This window comes from Petaurus breviceps, unplaced genomic scaffold (assembly GCF_028583685.1).
Source record: "Petaurus breviceps papuanus isolate PSGF00001 unplaced genomic scaffold, PetGlider_PUasm1.0 90895, whole genome shotgun sequence".
Taxonomy (NCBI): domain Eukaryota; kingdom Metazoa; phylum Chordata; class Mammalia; order Diprotodontia; family Petauridae; genus Petaurus; species Petaurus breviceps.
The window spans coordinates 32,029,833-32,047,459 of NW_027187372.1; the positions used below are offsets into that span (position 1 = coordinate 32,029,833).

General features: G+C 37.6%; 1 protein-coding gene across 3 annotated transcripts in view; it reads right to left on the bottom strand.

Annotated features, from left to right (window-relative positions):
- The window catches only part of LOC138151173 (nuclear ubiquitous casein and cyclin-dependent kinase substrate 1), a 77,678-nt gene that overhangs the window by 28,291 nt on the left and 31,760 nt on the right, over positions 1-17,627 (bottom strand). The window lies entirely within an intron of this gene.

A 17,627-nucleotide genomic window follows, 5' to 3' on the forward strand; every position in this document is an offset into this window, starting at 1 on the left:
CTTCTGCAAAGCTGCAGGGCATAAAATAAACTCACATAAATCATTAGCACTTCTATATATTACCAACAAAGTCTAGCAGCAAGAAATAGAGAAAATCCATCTAAAATAACTGTAGACAGTATAAAATACTCAGGAATCTACCTGCCAAGACAAACCCAGGAATAATATAACACAATTTTAAAACACTTTTTGTACAAAATCAGATCTAAACAATTGGAAAATTACTAATTCTCATGAGTAGGCTGAGCCAATGTAATAAAAATGGCAAGTCTATCTAAATCAATTTAGTCAGTGACATGCCAAAGTACCAAATAATTATTTCACAGACATAATAAAATTCATCTGGAAGGACAAAAAGGTTAAGAACATCAAGGGATTCAATGGAAAAAAAAAACGTGAAGGAAAGTGGCTTAGCAGCATCAGAATTCAAACTGTATTACAAAGTGGTAATCATCAAAACAACCTGGGACTAAGAAATAAGAGCAGTGGATCAGTGGAATAGATTAGGCACACATATAGAAAATAACCATATTAATCCTAATACTTGATAAATGCAAAGATACAAGTTTTGGGGACAAGAACTAATTACCTGACAAAAACTGCTGGGAAAACTGGAAAGCAGTTTGGCAGAGGTATAGACCAACAATTCCAAAGGATTTAAGAGATGAAAAACAAGATCAAGAGGAAGAACTGATGGAATCTGAATGCAAACTGAAGCATACATTTTTACTTTATTTTTTCTTAGATTTTTTTTTTGGGGGGGGGGGTCTTTTCTTTTGTAACATGGCTAACATGGAAATGTTTTGCATGACTTCACATGTATAATCGATATCAAATTGCTTGCCTTCTCGAAGAGGGAGGAGGGAATTTGGAATTAAAAATTAAAAAAAGAAAAAAGAAAAAAAGAAAAATCTCCAAAATTTCAAATGACCCTTATATATCATGAACTCAAGAGCCTTTACCATCCTGGTTGCCCCTTTCTAGCCTATCTATGTAACTTTCCAAACTCAATACAATACTTCAAATGGGTCTGGATGTACATAAAGTGGGGTTATAATCTCCTTATTCCTGAAAATTATAATTCTCTTGCCAAATCACCCTGCTGACTCATAAACAACTTGTATTCCTCCATACTTCTGCTTTGTTGTGCTGCAGAATTTTAGCCCATAGGATAGATGCTACCTATCTTTCTTCTAGACTCTCTCAAATGTGGGTGCATGTCAAAAGACTGACTGGCTTTCTTCTCCTTTTCAGAAATTCTAGGAAGTGATCACTTTCCCCAAACGTTCCTATTATTTCCATTCCAGCAATGAGTTTTTCCTTGTTAGTGAAAATCTGACTAAGTATAGTATTTCCCCTCTTTGGTTTCCTACCTTCTGAAGGATGAAATCATCATTAAGAGAAGTATAAAAGTTAATAGTGGCTTTGCATTTTGGTAAACAGACTGCTCCAGAATTCCAACTAAGATAATGTTTCTCTACTCATGAGAGGCATTTTAATTTACCTAGCCTACAAGCACGATGATAAGAAAATCAAATTAAGACTACGGCCATTAAAATTTTTTAGTGTATCCCAACTCCCTGGACTAGAGACTAGTAAATTGAATTCTAATGTGATTTCTCAAAATCTCATCCAGAAGAATGCTGATTTTTACAGCAGGTACACTTATAATTAAAAAAACAAACAAACCAGGCAAGTATTCTTAACATAAGATCAAGTTTTAAACAACAACAAAAAAAAAGGTATAGAAACAAGATGCAAAGTTAAAGAACTGAGCCTTTAAAATCTGTCATAGAATTCTGGAATTATAAGGGACCCTAGAAAAGCGGGCAAGCAGGGGAGGTGTAAGAAATCTTTACAGCAAGTTCCTCTGATAAAGGGCTCATTTATAGGATTTATAGGGCAGTGGTGTTAAACTCAAATAGCAATTTTTGTTGTTAGGATCTATTAATCCAAATGGACTAATAAGAATGCCTATGGGTCACATAATGATGCAATTTTAAAATGTAATTTTTTTATTGAATTTTTATTTTGTTGACTATTTCCCAATTACATTTTAATCTGGTTTAGGTCACAGTAGTAATGTATAAAAAGTGCCATTCCCCAATTGATAAAGTCAAAAGAATAGGAACAGGTACTTTCAGAAGAAACTAAGTTATTAAGAACCAAAAGGGAAAAAAACCCAAACACCTCTCAATCACTAAATAACTAGAGAAATATAAATTAAAACAATCCTGAGTTCCATCTCACATGGATCAGATTAGTAAAGTTGACAAAAAAAAAAAGTGACAAATGCAAAGGGGAAACAGATACATTAAGGCATGCTGTTGGTGGAATTGTGAACTGATCTAGCCAGTCTGAAAAGCAGTTTGAAACAATGCTCAAAAAGTTATCGAACTGTATACTCTTTGAACCATGATATCATTATTTGATCTATACTCCAAAGAGATTTTAAAAAAGAGGAAAAGAACAATCTATACAAAAAAATTTACAGCAGTTCCTTTTATGACAGTAAAGAACTGGAGGGGTGGCGAGGTGGCACAGTGAGTAGAATACTGGCCCTACAGTCAGGAGGACCTGAGTTCGGATTCGGCCCCAGACACTTAATACAAAAAAAATAGCCATGTGACCTTGGGCAAGTTACTTAACCCCAATTGCCCTCCAAAAAAAAAAAAGAATTGGAAACTGAGGGAATAGTCATCAAGTGGAGAACAGATAAAACAAATTATGATATATGAATATGATAGAATGTCACTGTGCTACAAGTAATGATGAAGGGGAGGGATTCAGACAAACCTGGTAAAACTTAAGTAAACTAATGTTTAATAAAAAGTTGAGTCCCTATTTCATGCTAGACCTGTTACAAATAAGGGCAAAACGATCCTTACTCTCAAGGAGCTCACAGTCTAATGGGGAGACAACATGAAAACAACTACATACAAACAAGCTATATCAAGAATAAGAGATAATAAAGGGAAGGAAGGCACCAGAATTAAAATGAACCAGGTAAGGTTTCCTGCAGAAGGATGGATTTTAGTTGGGACTGAAGGAAGCCAAGAAGGTCAAGAGTTAGATGAGGAGGGGGATTATTCCCTGCTTGGGGGACAACCAGTGAAAATACCTTAGTCTAGAGATGAAGTGTCTTGTTCAAGGGACCACAAGGAGACCAGTGTCACCAGAGAGCAGAGAATATAAAGTATAAGAAGACTGGGAAGTGGGGAATAGGGCGAAATGTTATAAATGTTTAAATTCTAAGCAAAAAATTTTATATTTGATCTTGGAAGTGATAGGGCGAGGGGCGGCTAGGTGGCACAGTGAATAGAGCACCAGCCCTGGAGTCAGGAGGACCTGAGTTCAAATCTGACCTCAGACGCTTAACAAGCCATGTAACCTTGGGCAAGTCACTTAACCCCAATTGCCCTTCCAAAAAAAAAAAAAAAAAAAGGGAAGTGATAGGGGATTGAAATAAGCAGAACCAGAACAACTCATAAAATAGCAACATTATTATAAAGACAAAAAAAAATTGAAAATTTATTTTAAAACCGATCCAATATGCAATCATGATTCCAGAGGTCTCATGATAAAACATGCTGTCTATTTTCAGAGAAAAAGGTGATATAATTGGAATACAGACTGATGTTTTGGGGTGCATGGCCAAAGGGCAAATGTTCTGAATGACTATGCTCATAACAGCGGTTTTATTTTTTTTCTTTCTTTTACAACATGGGAGGAGGTAGGAAGTAAAGTTAAGATTTTGTTGATTAAAAAAATAAGCAACTTCAGTCTTACATGATGCATAAACCAAATTGTTTTGCTCTAAGATAAGCTGTGTCCACATAAGCAAATGCAACAACACACTTTAAGTAGAAGCTCATAGTGCTTTCTACTTTGAAAATATTTTTATGAAAATTGTGGGATAAATAATTGTATTTAATCTTGAAAACTGATAAGAAACAACTAGTATTAATATCTATCATTAAACCAGGTGAAAGAGTGGGGGATTTGGAATTAGAAGATCTAGGTTCAAAACACTGGCTCTGAAATTTATTGTTTTATTTATTAGCTGTGTGATGGTGGACAGGTTATTTGGTCTCTCTGGACCATTACTTAATGGTAAAAACAAGGGATTGGATCAGCCAACATCCAAGGCACTCTCCAAGTCTGAATCTTTACGATCCTGTGAAATACATAACTACCACTGATCAAACTAATTAGGTATTGTAACCTAGTGTTTCAAGAACAATTGGTACAGGGGCGGCCAGGTGGTGCAGTGAGTAAGAGCACTGGCCCCAGAGTCGTGATGACCTGGGATCGAATCCGGACTCAGATACTTAGCACCACACCCAGAAATATACTGGCTATGTAACCTTGAGCAAGTTACTTAACGCCAATTGCTTAAAAAAAAAAAAAAAGAACAATTGGTACAGACTAAGGGGCTTAGATTCAGACCAGCATCTTATTCCATATACCACAAATAAGTTACAAATTGATATGAGACCTAAATGTAAGAGGTCAGATCACTGGGGAAAAAAAAATGAAAAAAGGGAACTTTTTGCAACTCTGGCTATGGGAAAAATTGTTAAAAAAAAAAAGTATGAAATAATTATCTAAATGAAATAAGATAAATGCAACTCTGAGGTTTCACCTCATGAAAATGTTTTGGTGGGGAAAGAGGAAGAAACAACAGGTCATGCTAAAACAAACTTAAAAAATCCCAAAATACCAACAAAAAAAACAACACTGGATGACAGATTTAAAATTGACTGGGACCTGAGAGGCCATCAAGTCCAAGCTCTTCATTCTACAAACGAGTAAACTAAGACCCTAAGAGGTGAAGTTACTTGTCCAAGGTTATATACATAACGATTTGGGCTCTGTGACTCAAAAGCCAGTACTCTTTCTACTGAATCACTGTCAGAGGACTAATATAGTTCAGTGGGATACTGAAGGTATAGTTTAGATTTTTTTTTTTTGAAGAAATTGGGGTTAAGTAACTTGCTCAAGGTTACATGGCCAGTTATTTCTGGGTGTGATGCTAAGTATCTGAGCCCGGATTTGAATCCCAGGTCATCCTGACACTGGAGCCAGTGCTCTTACTTGCTGAGCCACCTGGCCACCTGTTTACTTAGATTTTAGCAAAGCATCTGACAAAATTTCTCAGGCTATTCTTATAAAATGGAAAGATACTGACTAGTCAATGATCCAGTTACATAGATTCAGAATGGGCTTAACCAAAGAATTGTCACTGAAAAGTTGGTATTAACTTGGAATGTGTTCTCTAATGGAGTCCCCCTTAAACCTGGACTGTTAATATGATCTGGGGTTAAGAAGATTTTAATAAATCAGCAGTGATATGTCAGCCAAAAATACTAATGGTGTCTTAGAGCTCCACTCAGAGGGGCACTGTAGACATTGATCCCTATTCATACCAAATCTAGACTACTAGGTACAAATTGATTAGTAAGCAACAAGGATTGTAAAAGTCACTGAGATCATGCCATAAGACAGTTATACCCAATTCAAATAGAAAGGATCCTGCAAGCCACATATGAACTTTTAAAACTACAAATTAACATTATGTTGTATTTTTATTTATGTTGTTAAACATTTCCCAATTACATTTTAGTCTGCTTTGGCCATGAGATTGACAACCTATGCTGTAAGAGACTCAACTAAAAGAACTAAGATGTTTAAGAGAAACATAAGACTCAGTAAAGGGATGATTGCTGACTTCAAGTATTTGAACTGTTATGTGAAAGAATTAGACTTATCCTGTTAGGATCTAGAGGGCAGAAGTGATAGCAATAGCTAGAAGAAGAGAGCCTTACTAACAATTAGAATGATGGGACAATGGGCTGCCTTGAAGAGAGGGTAATAATCTCTTCTCATTAGTATTTTTCAGGTAATGGTTGGATGGCCATTTTATGTCATAGAGAAGATTCTTGGTAGATGAATCCAACTAGAAATTTGAAGTTTATATCAAAAATGCACGGGGAAAAATGAAAACTATATAATTCTTCATGAAAAGTCTGGAAACTATCAAATTTGTCTTAAAAAGTGTCAATTTATTAAAATTTAATATCAAGGAAAAATTTTGATATTGTGAGATTTAACCTCAGACTTTTTATTTATCACTAAGTGCCCACCCAGCCTACTGGTGATGAGCCTCTGTACTTAGCTAACCTGATCCTCAGAAGGACAGTCTGCTGCCAGATAACACTCAAAACCTGTCCCAACATCCTAAAGCCTTGTAGAGTTTGACTTTCACTGCAGGCATTTGCAAACCCAGAGCCAACTTTTTCATTATGAGGCATTCAGTAATGTTATCTACAAAAATCACTGATCTTTTGGAGGAAGTTAAAGTATTTTAAGTATGAAGTCTACCTACCACATGTGAAATAAACTAAAACAGGCTGTGTAATAAGAGAAGGATCTTTTTAACATACTCAAAGATTTCCTAGGTGGAAGCATTCAAAATCTTCAGTTTTGCCATAGCAAAAATTAGTTTCCACTATAAGGGTACTATTTCAGATTTACTTGCATCATTTTCAAGGAGCAAAAAAATAATTTACCTTCATAGTATTTTATTTTTAGCAGAGCCCAAAAACAAATTCTCAGCTATTCCCAGTTATGTTTTAAGATAGAAAGCCCGAGGAAAAAAGATAAGCCACAAAGTGATAAAATGTACAAAGGACATTAAACATTAAATGTTTAGTAATTTCCAGTACCAAAGATAATTTCTATATTACAAACTAAATTCATGTACAAGAGAATTTCTCACCCATTATCTTTTAAAAGAAAGTATTTCATTTTGCTGGTCTGCTATATCACCTTATGTGTTGGCTCTCCCTATTAGAATGTAAACAACTTGAAAGCAGGGGCTATCTTTAATCTTGAATTTATATTCCTCTGTTCGGCACATCATAAGAACTTAATAAAATACTTTTTTATTCATTCATAATATCCTCTTATAGTCAAATCTTATCTGCCTGGAATTATCCAGTAAATCTTTCCTTAAAATCCTTAGCAGATCCCTCTTACCTTATTCCTGCAAGCACAAGACAAGTCTTTTAAGGCAAAAGCCACTTCCTTGACTCAGAGAAGATATGAACCAACAAGCTGGAAAAGTCCATTTTTAAGCTGGAAAGAACCTTTGAAATTAGTCAGACCCCTTTATTATAGTTAAGGAGAGTAAATGATGGCCGAGAAAAAGTCTGGTTTAGACTTTTCATACACAGGATAGTGATAGTCATCTTCTACCAATATACTAGATGTCAGGAAGGAAGAGGGAGAAAGCGAACAAATGTCTGGAGGGGAGCGGCAGTAAAGCTATTCAGTGATGATTTGTGCTGTAAACTCACAAGGCATTAGCCATACCTATGGCATATTTAAATACAAAAATGATAACATTTACTCAAAGCACATATACAATTCCTGGATCCTCTATACCTTTATTCTTCTCCATTAGGTCAGATAAAAGAGATGTGACTATAATTACAGTATGACCTTGAACATAAACCACGTATCTAGAAAAGTCCTGGATGAAAATAACTTCACTTGCTAACTTTTCAGAGTTGTCCCACATCTTCTCATGTTTTTGTTCTTTTTTTTTTTGCTTTTTGGAGGGCAATTGGGGTTAAGTGATTTGCCCAAGGTCACATGGCTAGTTTTTGTGTTCAGCATCTGAGGCCGGATTTGAACTCGGGTCCTCCTGACTCTAGGGCTGGTGTTCTATTCACTACGCCACCTAGCCACCCCTTCATGTTTTTGTTCTTGAAATATTTCAAACCTGGGATTGGGAAGGGTGAAATCAAACAGTATACATTATACACACATAAACACGCATTATATATAATTGTTGGTTGGATTTTTGATGTATCCTTCCATCAATTACTTCAGTTGCAAATATCCTATTTCACCAGAAGTATATGAGAAGTAAAATACAGCTAAAAAGACCAATGACCAAAGACACCAAAATTAAGTGACAGGGAAAACACATCTAAAAAGACCAATGACATTTACAAAGTATTTAGGCTTTGTAAGTGCATCTGTTTGTTATTTGGGACCACTGATGTATTTCACAAAAATGATGTCACTCCTCTCAATTTTCTCTTTTTTAAACATAAGCAAGTCAGAACAACTCTATACAATTTGAATGGTGAAAGTCCCTAAGCTATTATATGTACTAAAAAATGCTGTGATACTAACATTTATATCAGATGCTTTCACATTTAATTGTTTAATGAATGCACTTAAAGTGCAATGTCAGAAAAATGCAAGAATGTTCAAAAAATACACAAGATTATTAAAAGAAGCATAGGTTTTTAGAAGCACATTAAGTAAGCAAAGGATAGTTTTCAGCCTCTGAATATGAAACTGGGCAACAAAGGAGAAAAATAAAGAATGGTCTTTAACTTGTTACGATATTTTTCAAGTTTAGTTTACAATCCCTATAGCTCTGTAACAATTTGGAAATGCTATTTCTACACCTTTGTAGAAATAGCCTCTATTATTTTAATTTCCAAGGCAATTATTTCCCAAACTCCTCTATCGTATATCATTTCCCCTAAGCCACAGTAAAACTTCACTCCACAGTGCTGCAGCAAAATTAAGTATATGATAGCTAGCATATGCAAGGCACTGATGAGAATGGACTTGTTACCTCCTCAAAGAAAAGACCTGATGCAATCATAGGTTATTTAGCAGAGCAAAATAAAAACCAGCAAAGGATTTGGTTAAGCAGCTTTCAATCCTAGTTCTAACCACTATAAAGTCATTACTACCAAAAAGAGGATTGAACCAGATGATCTCTAAGGTCCAGCTCTAAACCTTGATCCTGGATACATACAAAAGAAATGTTAATTATGACTACAGTTTCTCAGATGAATTTCTGGAAGCAAAGAGGTGATATGAGCACAGCCAACTGAAAAAAAAAAGCATGGATGACTATTTGGAATCAAGAACAATCAAAGCTTTCAGACATTGTGTGGCTCTTTCACATGCTACTTCTATAGCTCTTCAGGAATGCTAATGTTTGTATTAGAATGTTATTGGGGTCGTGACAATTATGTGACTTTTTGGTGATCATAAATATAATTATGATAGTCACATAACTATGAGGCAGTGAGGTTAAATTCCTAGTTAGTCATCTTTTTTTCTTCTCTTCCCTGAAATTTTACTTATATTTTGTTTGCAAGGGGAGGGGATGGGGGGGAACAGAGATTGTATTCAGAAAAGAAGGTGATGTAAAAACAAGTTTATCAATAAAAAAGGAACGTTTTTTTCTAAGAGTGAAACCAGAACATGAGAAATTCAGAGAAACATGGGAAGACTTGTATGAAACAAGAAAGCTGACTCACAACGGTCTACCCAATGACTAAATGAAAACATCAAGATGCATTAAGACATCAGATAATGCACGAGGTCTAAACTATGAAAAACAATTATGAGACTGATACTTTTAGGTAAGAATTTTTGGCCTGTATTTGGCTCAACTGTTTGTTCTTTGCTATAAAGGAGGGTGGGATATTGGTAAATGACAGCGGTATAAAATACCAAAAACATCAAACATAAAAAGGTGAACCCAAAACAGTAAAAGAGGTACTATCATTTATTTTACAGATAAGCAGGAGCACACTGTGTATTTCAGATTCTTTTAAACTGTCAGTATACTGTAGAGAGAACAGACTTTAGATATATAATTTTCCCGATCAAGAATGCTTCTGTAGGGGCAGCTAGGTGGCGCAGTGAATACAGTACTGGCCCTGGAGTCAAGAGGACCTGAGTTCAAATTTGACCTCAGACACACTTATATAAAGCTGTGTGACCTTGGGCAAGTCATTTAACCCCAATTGCCTTGCCTTCCCCCCTCAAAAAAATATGCTTCTGTAGTTTGAGATCTCTATGATAAAATATGCACTCCCTGGCTTAGAATGTATAGTAAACCCTATCTAGGTATGCTTATTTCACAACACTCCTCTTCACATAGCCCGTTACTGCCCAAATGGCTAGCTTACTCACTGTCCCCTCAAAACTCCTACTCCATGCCTTGGCACAGGCTGTTTTCTTACATGGCTTTAATATATTCCTTCACCTCCACCTCTCAGAATACTCAGTTTCTTTAAAGTTTAGCTCAAGTGCCACTCAACATTTTCCCGATACTTATTATTAATGCCTTTTGCCTCTCCTCAAACTATCTTCTTTTACTTAAATATGTCCATGTTCTATGTGGTCACTTAATAAGACGTACCTCAAGAATAAAAGCTCCTTGGGGATAGGGACTATTGCTCGCATTGTTCTTGTATCTCTACTGCCCAGCACAAAAGTTGAGTAAGTTGCTCTACCTAAAGCTACAGACTCTTGGACATCTTGAATTGGATATCCAGTAGTCATATCCAAAATTGAATGCATTATCTCCCCCCAACCCTTTCTTCTTCCTAACTCCTTTTACTGTGAAGGGTACAACCATGCTTCTAATTATACACTCGGAAACTAAAGTAGGTGTTAACCCGGACTTCACACACACACTCCCCATCTGCTGCCAACATATACTGATTCTCTATGTCTTCTCTCTTTCAACACTTCTACAACCCTGGTGCAGGGCATCATTTCCTGGATCTCTGCATTTTCACTGACTTCTCCCCTAGTCTGGAATCCTCTCCCTAATCACAATCTCTTGGTTTCCCTTAAGTTTTCACTAAAATTACACCTTCTAGGCACGGCTAGGTGGCGCAGTGAGTAAAGCACCGGCCCTGGAGTCGGGAGGACCCGAGTTCAGTTCTGGCCTGAGACACTTAACACTCACACAAAAATACTAGCCGTGTAACTTTGAGCAAGTTACTTAACCCCAACTGCCCTCCAAAAGGCAAAAAATAAAATAAAATAAAATTACGCCTTCTTGCAAGAAGTCTTTCCTAGTCCCACTTAATGCAAGTGCCTTCCCTCTGAGATTTTTTCCAATATATCCTAAATATCTTGTCTGTACAGTTATTCAAGTGCTCGCTCCCTTATTAGACTATAAATTTTTTGAAGATTTTTTTTGGCCTTTCCTTGTATCCTCAGCACTCAGCGATAGTGTCTAACTCATAGTAGGTATTTGTTTATTTGACTACAGTAAAAAAGTTACTTATTTACTTTTTTGGAGATGATAATTTAAACATATATGGCTATTTTATGGTATACTCAAGTATTTTGTTATTTGTCAGGTTGCCAGATTTTCTGTTAATAGCAGGATCAGAATTTAATAACAGTTCAAAGAACCAAGCAGTGTCAACTGACAGTGAAATTTTTTTTATCCACAAGACAAAGAAAATAGCGATGGCAAAGTAAATAAAATTGTAATAAAATATTTGCATAAACTGACATAGATGGTCTTCTAATGTTAAGGGAAGAGAACATATCCCTTCACCCAAAATGTTTCATGCAGAAAATACATTTTCTTCTTTTCATGTAGAATCATAACCAATTTCCTCACTTTTCACAACAAACCTCACTTTAGTATATAAGTGGCTTGTCCAAGATCACAGCTGCAGACCTGAAATTAGAACTCAGATAGCATGAACTCCTACTCTATTTTTCTTTCCTTCCACCAAGTCCCCTGGATTAGAAAAACTACCTCCTGGCAAATTAAAGTTTAAATTACAAAAATATCAAGTTTTTTTTAAAGTTATAGCAAAAATGTGTTATCATGGGGTGGCCAGGAAGCACAGTGAGTAAGAGCACCGGCCCCAGAGTCGGGATGACCCCAGAGTCAGGATGACCTGGGATTGAATCCGGGCTCAGATACTTAGCACCACACCCAGAAATAACTGGCCGTGTAACCTTGAGCAAGTTACTTAACCCCAATTGCTTTAAAAAAAAAAAAATGTGTTATCATGCTGAAACAGACTAAAATGTTCTAAAGCCTTAAAATCCCCTAAAACCTTTTTAAAACCTTAGAACCCACTGCTAATGCTAAGTATGTATCTCAAACAAGTCAGATAGAAAGGTTTCATACAGACCAAGATGCTTAAAGCAGTAACTTAACAGTAGCAAAGAACTAGAAATAAAGTAGATGCCAATTAATTGGGCAATGGCTATACATAGTAACCAAGCTTACATTTCTGGAAGAGATGAGAAAATTTGCCTCCCTCCTTATTTTTGAGGGCGGGGGGGAGAGAAGAGGGGCAAGGGGAACATGTAAGGGAAGAACATATTAGGTGATATGAGTTTTGCTTCATCACCTCTTTTTCTGTTATTAGAGAAGGGAAGAATATAGTTGCTAATGAAAATGGTGTTAAGAACAAGAGATAGCGATTTTTAAAAATCAGGAACAATGCTTTTTGTTCATTAGTACCTTCACTGCATGCTGGAAGTCTATTAAGATAAAAGCTCAAATTCTAACCTACTTACTAGCTGTGTGACCACAGACAAGACACTTATTAACCTGTCTCCAACTTCCATTTTCCCACTTGTATAATGGAGATACTAATATTGCACCCACCTCACAGAGCTGAGGAGCTTAAATAAGATAATATATCTATGACTTTTTGTAAACATCAATAATGCTATATAAATTAATTTGTTAATTTGATTTTGTAGCCTCAAACTTTAAATATAAGCCATTAATTCTAATGTTTCAAAGACTGACTTTCATTCTAGTGAGGTACATTTTCCTCATGTCTCTTACATTCTCTGTTCCTAATATCTCCCTAAGACCTCTAGGAACTTCTTGGCTCCCTTCCCTCAAAACATTACTGAAAAAAAAAAATTCCAAGCCAAACTTTTTTTTTTAATAACAAGCATGACATAGTAAATTAGAATAAAAACATTAAAGCTGCCCAATACAGCCAATTCAAAAAAAGCCATTTACATCAACCTATCTCTGAAGAATCTGAGGGTTTAGGACAGTAAGAAATCAGAACTAGAACCTGTCACAGTGCTTAAATACCTCCTGAAAATATATATATAAAACAGGTCAAGTTTTCCTACAATATTTTGTGTTAGAACCAGCGCCTATGTGTAAAGAATGTACTCAATATTGATTATGGCTCATCAAAATACAGTTTTAGTAATATCAGCTAACCTGTCTTAATTCCTCTAGATACCCATTAAGTAGCACTTGACATCTGTGTAAATTCCAAGTATTATCTTCAAAATGTATTATTTTCCCCTTCCCAAAATGAAAAAACAAACAAACAAGGAAATTAAAAATTAAGACTGAAAACACTATATTTGCACTGTATTTCAATACACAGAGATTACAAGATGGCAAAATGTTCAAACATTAACTTGCCTTTTGGTTTGTTTAAAATTTTAAAAATTACTTCTTTGGGGTAAGTGGACTTCAAGAGAAAAAAAAGCCTGTTTCTTTAATGTCAGACTATGCCCCTATTCGAATAACTAGAATTTTTTTTGACAAGTCCTATATGAATAAAATTTGCACTTAAATGATAATAGGGTTCAAGACATTTGTCTTTTTGCATGTATATTGTTATTTTTTTTTTAAAGCAATCAGGGTTAAGTAACTTGCTCAAGGTTACACGGCCAGTTATTTCTGGGTGTGGTGCTGAGCATCTGAGCCCAGGATTCGATCTCCAGGTCATCCCAACACTGGAGCTCGCTGAGCCACCTGGCCGCCCCTATGTATATTGTTTTTAAGTGAAAGAATGATAATGGAGGGATGAGGGAGAGAAATGTAGATATGAAGAAACAATCTACTGCCTATTTATGAAATAACCTTGGTATGAATCTTTCAAATAACCTCTAAGATTTAGAACTATACTGGAGTGTTAGAGTGTCACTCATATCTGGAGATAAATACCTATAAGCACACGTTATTGTGAATGTTCAACATAATAAATTCCATTACACACTACCTTAAATTTGCAAGCTTCAGCAAACTTCCCTCTTTCCTTTGGCCTTCACTCAGCTAGTTTTTTGATTAGGAAGAATATGATGAATTTTTATTTTAGATTTCAGATATATCCTAACCAAAATTCTTGCTTTTGAAGGGAGCAATTAAGAATTAAGAAAGTTTTGAATTATTTTCCTAAACCATGTACAAAAAAGGGTAAAATATGGTAAAGTCAGTAATTTCTAAATTGTTTTACAAAACTGAATTTCAAAATTTTAAATTTAAGCCAGAGGATAGCAAAAACTCCCTTATAACCTTCAGCTCCCAGGTGCAAGGAAAACAGCTGAAACTACCAAGTCTGGCAGACCTGTGATATCTGTGATGATGTGCTACAAAGGAAAGGACAAATAGGTTTGTTGGTGCTCCTTTAACAAGGGGCTCCATCATTGCAAAGAATACCACACTGAGAGTCCTAAGACCAAGATTCTTCTAATCCAAGTAAATCATGGAACTTCTCTACTTCAACTTTCTTATTTGTTAAACAGAGATTAATATCACTTCTATCTCACAAAGTTTTGGTGAGGGTGAAATCAGATAATCTAAAACAGAATTTTTAAAAATGTTAAAGGATCAGACTAAAACACCTGGATTCTAGTCCATATTCTACCACCAACCAGTTTTGTGACCATAGGCAACTCCATAGCCTCTCTGGGCTTTAGTCTTCTTTTATATAAGGTAAGGGGGTTAGTCTAGATGAGTCTGCTGATTCTACAACTTGCAACTGAATGCAGGAAAAAGGGCACTTTAAAAAGCTCATGGGATGCCATGTTAGATGCTAAAAAGGATGGGACCTATGGGGTGGCTAGGTGGTATAGTGAATAGAGCACTGGCCAGAGTCAGGAGGACCTGGGTTCAGATGCCTCAGACACTTAACACAAAAATTAGCGGTGTGACCTTGGGCAAGTCACTTAACCCCAATCCCCCCCCCCCCAAAAGGATGGGACCTAAAATAGTTTTTGTGAAGTACTCAAACTTTTTAAAGAACTTACTGGTTAATAGCATTAACAAGCTATACTAACATTCCCTCCCTTTCCCTAACCCCCAAGCACCCAAGAGTTAATTTCAACAATGCACTTTTTTTTTTTTTACCAAAGTACTTTGAGAGGCAGTAAGATGGTTCTATGGCTAGAAGGCTGGGCCTGGATTCAGAAAGACTGGAGTTTAAATGTTGCCTTGGACACATACTAGCTGTATGATCCTGGGGCAAGTTACTTAACCTCTGTTTGTCTTTCACTGAAAAAAATAGCAACCCAGTATCCTTGACAAGAAAACATGGACACTATGGCCCATGGGGTCACAAAGAGTTGGACATGACTGAACAACAACTTTCTACCAACAATCACTGAATTCAATGGAAGCCTGAGTAAACACTTCTTTATTACATTTCTGATCTTCTATTTTATTTAATATTAATGGAGAAGCTAAGGAATTAGGAAGACTTAAAGTATAAATGGTAGACACAAATCCCACACAATTTATTATACCATATCATAGTGAGAATACTATTAAAATTTCAATGAAGGGGAAAAGACCACTAATTCTATTATTACCTGGCTTTGCAACACAGGGTTTGGCCATAATAAAAGACTGATTTTTACCTAATGAGAACAAAGCTGTCAATGCTGTTCATTTTGGAACAAAACCTATCTACATTCTGGCTAATTACACCTTAAAAGGAAAGGCTTTTGTGAGGGCAAGACTCTTTCTTGGAGGAAATAAAAATCAAGGAACACTCTACCTCTCAGTTTGTTATTGGTCATAACTTCTAGACATTTACTAGGGAAAACAAGAACAAAACACCTCAAAGTATTGAGTCCTTAGCCTCTAAATTCTTCTTTTATTGAGTGATTTTTGAATTCATAAATTTGCAGGTGACACTAAAAAAAAATCCAACTGACAACATAAACAAGCCTGTTAAAAGTTCAGCTAATGCCAAATAAAAAAGGTAAAAATTAGTTACATCTCTACAATGCACAATGAAAAACTGAAGCAGGTATCACCTGTACCTAGAGAAATTTGACGTTTAAGCTGGGCTCTGTATATTTACCCTCATGTGATGGAAGCAAAGTCCAACTTCTTGAGCAATAAAGTTCTGCTCTGGTTCCAATATCTAAATTTGGGAGAACAAACCCAGGCAGGTAAGAATAAAAAATGGTCACTAAAAACATAATTAAGTTACTTAGGAATACAAAATTTAAAATTCATAAGCAAATAGTGATCATTTGAAGCTGTAACAAGTGCTTCCAGGACATAATAAAATATATAACCCAGCTAAAACAAACATTAGCTGTTCTATCAAAGATACTGTTTGATTTGGATTATCAAAAATATCTTGCATTTGATAGTAGGCAGGAGAGCCAATTTGGTAGGAACTGCATTTCAGTTTTCTTCACCAGGAATCTGTTACAGCTCATCAGCATCAAGGAAGAGGGAAAGAGAGAAGGGTCTAGGGAGTAAAGAGAAGAGCACTGATGAATTTATGTAATTAATTCATCTCCCACCCTCCAATGTCATTCAAAACTAAAGTCTAAAAATATACATTACCACTTTTTGGAAACGTCATCTGGCGATTGGGGAGGGGGAGCCAGCAACGACTTGGATGGGACACTAGATTGGTGGTGTCTAAAGAAACCCCCATTCCTGTCATCGCCTAAGTGGTAAAAGGACTCTCCATAAAACTTAGAATAAGAAATGGCAGGCAGCTGGGACAGACACACCTCTCACCACACGAAGAATACTGCTCGAAATACCAGCTCCTCACTTAAAACTGTCAGCAGCAGAGTAGAAGACCAAGCTTTCATTTCCAATCTCTTCTATTTCGGCTCCCAGCAGCTTTGACAAAGCCACTCCCCCTCCCAAAGTGGCACACGCCCCACAGAGTGACAAGGGTCGAAAAGGGCGATTCCACCATCTACTGGAGAACAGTAAACTTGCTGAAATTCTGGGAATGCGTGGGGCCCGATGGGTTACGGAGTTTACCAGCGCCTGAGCTATTCGGGGAAAGGGGGCGGGACCGATTCCGACACATGCTCACCCCAGGGGAGGGGGAGGGGAGGAGCAGGGGGAGGGGAGACGGCCGAAGCTCGGCCTACGCCTCTCTCCGCCAACAAGCCGGAGTTAAAGACTAATGGGACGGCCCGGGGACAGGGAAGTGGCCATTCCCAGCCTCGCCTCCCGCCCAGGACTGTCATTTGGGGGCCTACAAGAAAAACGCAGATTGGGTCCCTCCCGCCCCCGCCCCGCGCAGTGGGCGGGGTCCTCGAGCAATCTCGGAGGTGGGACCCGGGGACCAGCCAAGGCGACGCCCCCACGGCCAGGACATCGCCAAAAATGACGAAGCCCCCACGCCTGGCGTGGGGCAAGGACGGAGGCGGAACACCAGTGCCGGGCGGGGGCGAGAAGGGACTCCACCAGTCACACTCCCGCCTTCTTCTTCCACTCCAGGCTCCAGGGCAGCGAACCAAGGGGGTGGGGCCTGGTGAGGGAGCTGGCTTCCTACTCCCGCCCCCCGCCTCCACCTCCCTCAGGGTTCGACACTTCGAGCAATCCATCCCACACGGCAGCGGCGGCGACGCTCGCGCGCTCAAGGGAGCCCCCGCCCCTCCAAGCCGCAGGAGAAGAGACGACCCGCGCCGCGCGAGACTGGGGCGGGAGGAGTAGGCACGGGGGTACGCGCGTGCGCGCCGCCGCCTACGCTGGTCCCCGGGTCCCACCTCCGCCCCCCCCCCGCCGC